Here is an 11,749-nt window from a genome sequence, read left to right as displayed (position 1 = left end):
ACAGTCTCCTATACAGAACGAAAACAAGTCTGTAATATAGAGACAGTCTCCTATACAGCACGAAAACAAGTCTGTAATATAGAGACAGCCTCATATACAGCACGACAACAAGTCTGTAATATAGAGACAGTCTCCTATACAGCACGAAAACAAGTCTGTTATATAGAGACAGCCTCCTATACAGCACGAAAACAAGTCTGTTATATAGAGACAGCCTCCTATACAGCACGAAAACAAGTCTGTAATATAGAGACAGCCTCATATACAGCACGAAAACAAGTCTGTAATATAGAGACAGTCTCCTATACAGCACGAAAACAAGTCTGTAATATAGAGACAGTCTAATATACAGCATGAAAACAAGTCTGTAATATAGAGACAGCCTCATATACAGCACGAAAACAAGTCTGTAATATAGAGACAGTCTCATATACAGCAGGAAAACAAGTCTGTAATATAGAGACAGTCTCCTATACAGCACGAAAACAAGTCTGTAATATAGAGACAGTCTCCTATACAGCATGAAAACAAGTCTGTAATATAGAGAAAGTCTAATATACAGCATGAAAACAAGTCTGTTATATAGAGACAGTCTAATATACAGCATGAAAACAAGTCTGTTATATAGAGACAGTCTCCTATACAGCATGAAAACAAGTCTGTAATATAGAGAAAGTCTAATATACAGCACGAAAAAAAGTCTGTCATATAGAGACAGTCTCCTATACAGCACGAAAACAAGTCTGTAATACAGAGACAGTCTCCTATACAGCACGAAAACAAGTCTGTAATACAGAGACAGTCTCCTATACAGCATGAAAACAAGTCTGTTATATAGAGACAGTCTCATATACAGCACGAAAACAAGTCTGTAATATAGAGACAGTCTCCTATACAGCATGAAAACAAGTCTGTAATATAGAGACAGTCTCATATACAGCACGAAAACAAGTCTGTAATATAGAGACAGTCTCCTATACAGCATGAAAACAAGTCTGTTATATAGAGACAGTCTAATATACAGCATGAAAACAAGTCTGTATTATAGAGACAGTCTCCTATACAGCACGAAAACAAGTCTGTAATATAGAGACAGTCTCCTATACAGCACAAAAACAAGTCTGTAATATAGAGACAGTCTCCTATACAGCACGAAAACAAGTCTGTAATATAGAGACAGTCTCCTATACAGCACGAAAACAAGTCTGTAATATAGAGACAGTCTCCTATACAGCACGAAAACAAGTCTGTAATATAGAGACAGTCTAATATACAGCACGAAAACAAGTCTGTAATATAGAGACAGTCTCCTATACAGCACGAAAACAAGTCTGTAATATAGAGACAGTCTCCTATACAGCACGAAAACAAGTCTGTAATATAGAGACAGTCTCCTATACAGCACGAAAACAAGTCTGTAATATAGAGACAGCCTCATATACAGCACGAAAACAAGTCTGTAATATAGAGACAGTCTCCTATACAGCACGAAAACAAGTCTGTAATATAGAGACAGTCTAATATACAGCATGAAAACAAGTCTGTAATATAGAGACAATAATAATAATATTATTATTATTGTATTATAGAGACAGTCTCCTATACAGCATGAAAACAAGTCTGTAATATAGAGACAGCCTCATATACAGCACGAAAACAAGTCTGTAATATAGAGACAGTCTCATATACAGCAGGAAAACAAGTCTGTAATATAGAGACAGTCTCCTATACAGCACGAAAACAAGTCTGTAATATAGAGACAGTCTCCTATACAGCATGAAAACAAGTCTGTAATATAGAGAAAGTCTAATATACAGCACGAAAACAAGTCTGTAATATAGAGACAGTCTAATATACAGCATGAAAACAAGTCTGTTATATAGAGACAGTCTCCTATACAGCATGAAAACAAGTCTGTAATATAGAGAAAGTCTAATATACAGCACGAAAAAAAGTCTGTCATATAGAGACAGTCTCCTATACAGCACGAAAACAAGTCTGTAATACAGAGACAGTCTCCTATACAGCACGAAAACAAGTCTGTAATATAGAGACAGCCTCATATACAGCACGAAAACAAGTCTGTAATATAGAGACAGTCTCCTATACAGCACGAAAACAAGTCTGTAATATAGAGACAGTCTAATATACAGCATGAAAACAAGTCTGCAATATAGAGACAATAATAATAATATTATTATTATTGTATTATAGAGACAGTCTCCTATACAGCATGAAAACAAGTCTGTAATATAGAGACAGCCTCATATACAGCACGAAAACAAGTCTGTAATATAGAGACAGTCTCATATACAGCAGGAAAACAAGTCTGTAATATAGAGACAGTCTCCTATACAGCACGAAAACAAGTCTGTAATATAGAGACAGTCTCCTATACAGCATGAAAACAAGTCTGTAATATAGAGAAAGTCTAATATACAGCACGAAAACAAGTCTGTAATATAGAGACAGTCTAATATACAGCATGAAAACAAGTCTGTTATATAGAGACAGTCTCCTATACAGCATGAAAACAAGTCTGTAATATAGAGAAAGTCTAATATACAGCACGAAAAAAAGTCTGTCATATAGAGACAGTCTCCTATACAGCACGAAAACAAGTCTGTAATACAGAGACAGTCTCCTATACAGCACGAAAACAAGTCTGTATTACAGAGACAGTCTCCTATACAGCATGAAAACAAGTCTGTTATATAGAGACAGTCTCATATACAGCACGAAAACAAGTCTGTAATATAGAGACAGTCTCCTATACAGCATGAAAACAAGTCTGTAATATAGAGACAGTCTCATATACAGCACGAAAACAAGTCTGTAATATAGAGACAGTCTCCTATACAGCATGAAAACAAGTCTGTAATATAGAGACAGTCTCCTATACAGCATGAAAACAAGTCTGTTATATAGAGACAGTCTAATATACAGCATGAAAACAAGTCTGTATTATAGAGACAGTCTCCTATACAGCACGAAAACAAGTCTGTAATATAGAGACAGTCTCCTATACAGCACAAAAACAAGTCTGTAATATAGAGACAGTCTCCTATACAGCACGAAAACAAGTCTGTAATATAGAGACAGTCTCCTATACAGCACGAAAACAAGTCTGTAATATAGAGACAGTCTAATATACAGCACGAAAACAAGTCTGTAATATAGAGACAGTCTCCTATACAGCACGAAAACAAGTCTGTAATATAGAGACAGTCTCCTATACAGCACGAAAACAAGTCTGTAATATAGAGACAGTCTCCTATACAGCACGAAAACAAGTCTGTAATATAGAGACAGTCTAATATACAGCACGAAAACAAGTCTGTAATATAGAGACAGTCTAATATACAGCACGAAAACAAGTCTGTAATATAGAGACAGTCTCCTATACAGCACGAAAACAAGTCTGTAATATAGAGACAGTCTAATATACAGCATGAAAACAAGTCTGTAATATAGAGACAGTCTCCTATACAGCACGAAAACAAGTCTGTAATATAGAGACAGTCTCCTATACAGCACGAAAACAAGTCTGTAATATAGAGACAGTCTAATATACAGCACAGTAAATGTCTGTACGATGATTCCGGATAGATATATATACAGCAGAGACTTGTTGCTGTTTCGTTCTACGTTTTTATTACACTTTTGTTTTATGTTTTCTAATAAACTTTGAGGCTTTTATCAGGGATCGGGTGACAATTTCTATTGTTTGAGCGAGAACCAGCGGCCGCTCTACAGAGGATGACAGACTGAACGAGCTCTGATCTCACCGATCGCTGCTGATCTCACCCATCCCTGCTGATCTCACCCATCCCTGCTGATCTCACCTATCCATGCGGTCCTCACCAATCGCTGCTGATCTCACCGATCCATGCGGTCCTCACCGATCGCTGCTGATCTCACCCATCCCTGCTGATCTCACCGATCCATGCGGTCCTCACCGATCCCTGCTGATCTCACCGATCCCTGTTGATCTCACCGATCCCTGCTGATCTCACCAATCCATGCGGTCCTCACCGATCCCTGCTGATCTCACCTATCCATGCGGTCCTCACCGATCGCTGCTGATCTTACCGATCGCTGCTGATCTCACCTATCCATGCGGTCCTCACCGATCCCTGCTGATCTCACCGATCCATGCGGTCCTCACCGATCGCTGCTGATCTCACCCATCCCTGCTGATCTCACCGATCCATGCGGTCCTCACCGATCCCTGCTGATCTCACCGATCCCTGTTGATCTCACCGATCCCTGCTGATCTCACCAATCCATGCGGTCCTCACCGATCCCTGCTGATCTCACCTATCCATGCGGTCCTCACCGATCGCTGCTGATCTTACCGATCGCTGCTGATCTCACCTATCCATGCGGTCCTCACCGATCCCTGCTGACCCCACCTATCCATGCTGTCCTCACCCATCGCTGTTGATCTCACTGATTGCTGCTGATCTCACTGATCCTTCACAGGGTTAATGGTGCGGCCCTTCAGGTCATCATTGTCGGCCGCACATCAGCTGTTTACACAGGTAGTAATGGTTTTATTGGCCGCACAAGAGGTTTGATCACATGATGTATAAGTGTTTACCTGTCTGTACAGACGACCATTGGGACCAAGAGTTATCTGAGCCATGATGAGATTAGATACATTGCTCAGCAGACAGTGTGATGGGCTCAGATACAGCGACTGACTAGGTAGTATCACACATGATGAGATTAGATACATTGCTCAGCAGACAGTGTGATGGGCTCAGATACAGCGACTGACTAGATAGTATCACACATGATGAGATTAGATACATTGCTCAGCAGACAGTGTGATGGGCTCAGATACAGCGACTGACTAGATAGTATCACACATGATGAGATTAGATACATTGCTCAGCAGACAGTGTGATGGGCTCAGATACAGCGACTGACTAGATAGTATCACACATGATGAGATTAGATACATTGCTCAGCAGACAGTGTGATGGGCTCAGATACAGCGACTGACTAGATAGTATCACACATGATGAGATTAGATACATTGCTCAGCAGACAGTATGATGGGCTCAGATACAGCGACTGACTAGATAGTATCACACATGATGAGATTAGATACATTGCTCAGCAGACAGTGTGATGGGCTCAGATACAGCGACTGACTAGATAGTATCACACATGATGAGATTAGATACATTGCTCAGCAGACAGTATGATGGGCTCAGATACAGCGACTGACTAGATAGTATCACACATGATGAGATTAGATACATTGCTCAGCAGACCGTATGATGGGCTCAGATACAGCGACTGACTAGATAGTATCACACATGATGAGATTAGATACATTGCTCAGCAGACAGTATGATGGGCTCAGATACAGCGACTGACTAGGTAGTATCACACATGATGAGATTAGATACATTGCTCAGCAGACAGTGTGATGGGCTCAGATACAGCGACTGACTAGATAGTATCACACATGATGAGATTAGATACATTGCTCAGCAGACAGTATGATGGGCTCAGATACAGCGACTGACTAGATAGTATCACACATGATGAGATTAGATACATTGCTCAGCAGACCGTATGATGGCTCAGATACAGCGACTGACTAGATAGTATCACACATGATGAGATTAGATACATTGCTCAGCAGACAGTATGATGGGCTCAGATACAGCGACTGACTAGATAGTATCACACATGATGAGATTAGATACATTGCTCAGCAGACAGTGTGATGGGCTCAGATACAGTGACTGACTAGATAGTATCACACATGATGAGATTAGATACATTGCTCAGCAGACCGTATGATGGGCTCAGATACAGCGACTGACTAGATAGTATCACACATGATGAGATTAGATACATTGCTCAGCAGACAGTATGATGGGCTCAGATACAGCGACTGACTAGATAGTATCACACATGATGAGATTAGATACATTGCTCAGCAGACAGTATGATGGGCTCAGATACAGCGACTGACTAGATAGTATCACACATGATGAGATTAGATACATTGCTCAGCAGACAGTGTGATGGGCTCAGATACAGTGACTGACTAGATAGTATCACACATGATGAGATTAGATACATCCCTGACAGAGGCTGATCAGGCGCACTAAACCCCAGGAGCAGATGTTGGGGGTTATAATCCTTCGCTCCTGTAGACGTTCATATATCGTGACTTCGCTCTCATTAATAACACAGAATGGCGGCTGTTGGGGATTAACCCTCTGATGACACAAGGGGGGGGGGGCTCCGAGGACAATGGATCCAAGACAACGGAGCGTTTAAGAAACCGTCTAAAAGGGAAACCGGCATTGTTGTCCACAACAACCAATCACAGCGCAGCTTTCACTTTCGATACCACGATATGAATGAGCCTTTGTGATTGGTTGCTATGGGCAACGACAATTATAAATATCCATTCTTTCTACAAAATCTTTTTATAATGTTAATTTATTAGATTTTTTGGGGTAATTTAGTTCTAGGGTGATTTGGTTTAAGGGCATCTTAGTTTTTGGGCGGTTTAGTCCTTGGGGTGACTTGGTTTTAGGGCATTTAAGTTTTGGGGCGGGTTGGTTTAGGGGCGTTTTAGCTTAGGGGCAGGTTGTTTTTGTGGTGATTTGGTTTTGAAGGGGTTAAATCCTTGGGGTGGTTATTTTTTGGGGTGATTTGAGTTGTTAGCAGGCACATGCCCTTACATAGAGGTGCTGAGCGCTTCCTGGGTCATCCGGCGCCATCACACGAGGCCTCACACCAAATCCGACACCGACACAAATAGGTTAACACTTGGCTGGTTTTGCTTGTAAATAGAAGATCATTTTTCAACTTTAAACAACAGTGTGAACTCAGCCTTAGATCTCCATTTTGTGACACAAAACATCAATCTGTGTCGGTGATCGGTTTAGTGTCGGTGATCGGTTCTGTGTTGGTGATCGGTTCTGTGTTGGTGATCGGTTTAGTGTCGGTGATCGGTTCTGTGTTGACGATCGGTTCTGTGTTGGTGATCGGTTCTGTGTTGGTGATCGGTTCTGTGTTGACGATCGGTTCTGTGTTGGTGATCGGTTCTCTGTGGGTGATCGGTTTAGTGTCGGTGATCGGTTCTGTGTTGGTGATCGGTTCTGTGTTGGTGATCGGTTCTCTGTGGGTGATCGGTTTAGTGTCGGTGATCGGTTCTGTGTTGACGATCGGTTCTGTGTCGGTGATCGGTTTAGTGTCGGTGATCGGTTCTGTGTTGGTGATCGGTTCTGTGTTGACGATCGGTTCTTTGTGGGTGATTGGTTCATTGTCAGTGATCAGTTCTCTGTGGGCGATTGGTTCATTGTCAGTGATCGGTTTTGTGTCGGTGATCGGTTTTCTGTGGGTGATTGGTTCATTGTCAGTGATCGGTTCTGTGTTGGTGATAGGTTTTGTGTCGGTGATTGGTTTTATGTGGGTGATCAGTTCTGTGTCGGTGATTGGTTTTATGTGGGTGATCAGTTCTGTGTTGGTGATCGGTTCTGTGTTGGCGATCGGTTCTCTGTGGGTGATTGGTTCATTGTCAGTGATCGGTTTAGTGTCGGTGATCAGTTCTGTGTTGGTGATCGTTTCTGTGTTGGTGATCGTTTCTGTGTTGACGATCGGTTCTCTGTGGGTGATTGGTTCATTGTCAGTGATCGGTTCTGTGTCGGTGATCGGTTTAGTGTCGGTGATCGGTTCTGTGTTGGTGATCGTTTCTGTGTTGACGATCGGTTCTCTGTGGGTGATTGGTTCATTGTCAGTGATCGGTTCTGTGTCGGTGATCGGTTTAGTGTCGGTGATCGGTTCTGTGTTGGTGATCAGTTCTGTGTTGACGATCGGTTCTCTGTGGGTGATTGGTTCATTGTCAGTGATCAGTTCTCTGTGGGCGATTGGTTCATTGTCAGTGATCGGTTTTGTGTCGGTGATCGGTTTTCTGTGGGTGATTGGTTCATTGTCAGTGATCGGTTCTGTGTTGGTGATAGGTTTTGTGTCGGTGATTGGTTTTATGTGGGTGATCAGTTCTGTGTCGGTGATTGGTTTTATGTGGGTGATCAGTTCTGTGTTGGTGATCGGTTTTGTGTCGGTGATCGGTTTTCTGTGGGTGATTGGTTCATTGTCAGTGATCGGTTCTGTGTTGGTGATCGGTTTTGTGTCGGTGATTGGTTCTGTGTTGGTGATCGGTTTTGTGTCGGTGATCGGTTCTGTGTCGGTGATCGGTTTTCTGTGGGTGATCGGTTCATTGTCAGTGATCGGTTCTGTGTTGGTGATCGGTTTTGTGTCGGTGATTGGTTTTCTGTGGGTGACCGGTTCATTGTCAGTGATCGGTTCTGTGTTGACGATCGGTTTTGTGTCGGTGATCGGTTTTCTGTGGGTGATCGGTTCATTGTCAGTGATCGGTTCTGTGTTGGTGATCGGTTTTGTGTCGGTGATTGGTTCTGTGTTGACGATCGGTTTTGTGTCGGTGATTGGTTCTGTGTTGACGATCGGTTTTGTGTCGGTGATCAGTTCTGTGTTGGTGATCGGTTTTGTGTCGGTGATCAGTTCTGTGTTGGTGATTGGTTCTGTGTTGACGATCGGTTTTGTGTCGGTGATCGGTTTATTGTCAGTGATCAGTTTTGTGTCGGTGATCAGTTCTGTGTTGGTGATTGGTTCTGTGTTGACGATCGGTTTTGTGTCGGTGATCGGTTCATTGTCAGTGATCAGTTCTGTGTTGGTGATCGGTTTTGTGTCGGTGATCAGTTCTGTGTTGGTGATTGGTTCTGTGTTGACGATCGGTTTTGTGTCGGTGATCGGTTCTGTGTTGGTGATCGGTTTTGTGTCGGTGATCGGTTCTGTGTTGACGATCGGTTTTGTGTCGGTGATCGGTTCTGTGTTGACGATCAGTTTTGTGTCGGTGATCGGTTCATTGTCAGTGATCAGTTCTGTGTTGGTGATCGGTTTTGTGTCGGTGATCAGTTCTGTGTTGGTGATTGGTTCTGTGTTGACGATCGGTTTTGTGTCGGTGATCGGTTCATTGTCAGTGATCAGTTCTGTGTTGACGATCGGTTTTGTGTCGGTGATCAGTTCTGTGTTGGTGATTGGTTCTGTGTCGGTGATCGGTTTTGTGTCGGTGATCGGTTCATTGTCAGTGATCGGTTCTGTGTCGGTGATCGGTTCTGTGTTGACGATCGGTTTTGTGTCGGTGATCAGTTCTGTGTTGGTGATTGGTTCTGTGTTGACGATCGGTTTTGTGTCGGTGATCGGTTCATTGTCAGTGATCGGTTCTGTGTTGGTGATCGGTTCTGTGTTGACGATCGGTTTTGTGTCGGTGATCAGTTTTCTGTGGGTGATTGGTTCATTGTCAGTGATCGGTTCTGTGTTGGTGATCGGTTTTGTGTCGTGATCGGTTCTGTGTTGACGATCGGTTTTGTGTCGGTGATCGGTTTTCTGTGGGTGATTGGTTCATTGTCAGTGATCGGTTCTGTGTTGGTGATCGGTTTTGAGTCGGTGATCGGTTCTGTGTCAGTGATCGGTTTTCTGTGGGTGATTGGTTCATTGTCAGTGATCGGTTCTGTGTTGGTGATCGGTTTTGTGTCGGTGATCGGTTTTCTGTGGGTGATTGGTTCATTGTCAGTGATCGGTTCTGTGTTGGTGATCGGTTCTGTGTTGACGATCGGTTTTGTGTCGGTGATCGGTTCATTGACAGTGATCGGTTCTGTGTTGGTGATCGGTTTTGTGTCGGTGATCGGTTCTGTGTTGGTGATCGGTTTTGTGTCGGTGATCTGTTTTCTGTGGGTGATTGGTTCATTGTCAGTGATCGGTTCTGTGTTGGTGATCGGTTTTGTGTCGGTGATCGGTTTTCTGTGGGGGATTGGTTCATTGTCAGTGATCGGTTCTGTGTTGGTGATCGGTTTTGTGTCGGTGATCGGTTCTGTGTTGACGATCGGTTTTGTGTCGGTGATCGGTTCTGTGTTGACGATCGGTTTTGTGTCGGTGATCGGTTCATTGTCAGTGATCGGTTCTATGTTGACGATCAGTTTTGTGTCGGTGATCGGTTCATTGTCAGTAATCGGTTCTGTGTTGGTGATCGGTTTTGTGTCGGTGATCAGTTCTGTGTTGGTGATTGGTTCTGTGTTGACGATCGGTTTTCTGTGGGTGATCGGTTCATTGTCAGTGATCGGTTCTGTGTTGGTGATCGGTTTTGTGTCGGTGATCGGTTCTGTGTTGACGATCGGTTTTGTGTCGGTGATCGGTTCATTGTCAGTGATCGGTTCTATGTTGACGATCAGTTTTGTGTCGGTGATCGGTTCATTGTCAGTAATCGGTTCTGTGTTGGTGATCGGTTTTGTGTCGGTGATCAGTTCTGTGTTGGTGATTGGTTCTGTGTTGACGATCGGTTTTGTGTCGGTGATCGGTTCTGTGTTGACGATCGGTTTTCTGTGGGTGATCGGTTCATTGTCAGTGATCGGTTCTGTGTTGGTGATCGGTTTTGTGTCGGTGATCGGTTCTGTGTTGGTGATCGGTTTTGTGTCGGTGATCGGTTCTGTGTTGACGATCGGTTTTGTGTCGGTGATCAGTTTTCTGTGGGTGATTGGTTCATTGTCAGTGATCGGTTCTGTGTTGGTGATCGGTTTTGTGTCGGTGATCGGTTCTGTGTTGGTGATCGGTTTTGTGTCGGTGATCGGTTCTGTGTTGACGATCGGTTTTGTGTCGGTGATCAGTTTTCTGTGGGTGATTGGTTCATTGTCAGTGATCGGTTCTGTGTTGGTGATCGGTTTTGTGTCGTGATCGTTCCTGTGCCGATGATCAGTTCCAGTCAATGGAGTTTTCTACACAACAAAAACATTCACATCTAAAGTTAGAACAAATACCATTATGGGCACAAAGGGTGGAAGTGGATGATGGGGCTCCAGGGGACCTCACACGTCCCTCATCTTAAGCCTTTGATGTGGCATCTGCTGAGGAAGTAGAAGTGTCTGGAGATCAGACACCACCGGGCGGCCATGCTGGGGCATCCGGAGATCAGGGGGGGGGGGCAAAAATGTATAGATAACATGGGCGTATCTTCCGTCCAGAGCAGAGTTGGTTGTGCCCTGCAGTTCTGGCTGTGGTTTTGGTCATCACCCAGCTTTCCCAGGATCAGAAGGATGAACAGGTTGTTTGGTCAGGGCAGGTGCAGATCGATCTGTGAACCATCATCGGCCATAAACAATTCATGCAGAATTACTGGAGTCCCGGAAACTTCTCAAGTAAAATAACCCTGAGGGTTAACTCATCGTGTGCTGGAGTGGAAGACTGCGAGCTGCTGGTGTATCTAAACCTCTCATGTGTGATACTGTCTGCTGAGTTGTGTACCTAATCCTCTCATGTGTGATACTGTCTGCTGAGTTGTGTACCTAATCCTCTCATGTGTGATACTGTCTACTGAGCTGTGTATCTAATCCTTTCATGTGTGATACTGTCTGCTGGGCTGTGTATCTAATCCTCTCATGTGTGATACTGTCTGCTGAGCTTTGTATCTAATCCTCTCATGAGTGATACTGTCTGGTGAGCTGTGTATCTAATCCTCTGATGTGTGATACTGTCTGCTGAGCTGTGTATCCAATCCGATCATATGTGATACTGTCTGCTGAGCTGTGTATCTAATCCTCTCATGAGTGGACATAAGGTGTACATGAGTGTGTAGAGTGCTAGCTCTTGTGGTTGTACCTGACTCCAGTGTGCTGCTGTTTATAGGGCAGTCAGGGGCCCA

The sequence above is a fragment of the Hyla sarda genome, chromosome 11, assembly GCF_029499605.1.
Source record: "Hyla sarda isolate aHylSar1 chromosome 11, aHylSar1.hap1, whole genome shotgun sequence".
NCBI lineage: Eukaryota > Metazoa > Chordata > Amphibia > Anura > Hylidae > Hyla > Hyla sarda.
The sequence above is the reverse complement of the archived record's forward strand: the minus strand, read 5'-3'. Positions refer to the sequence as shown.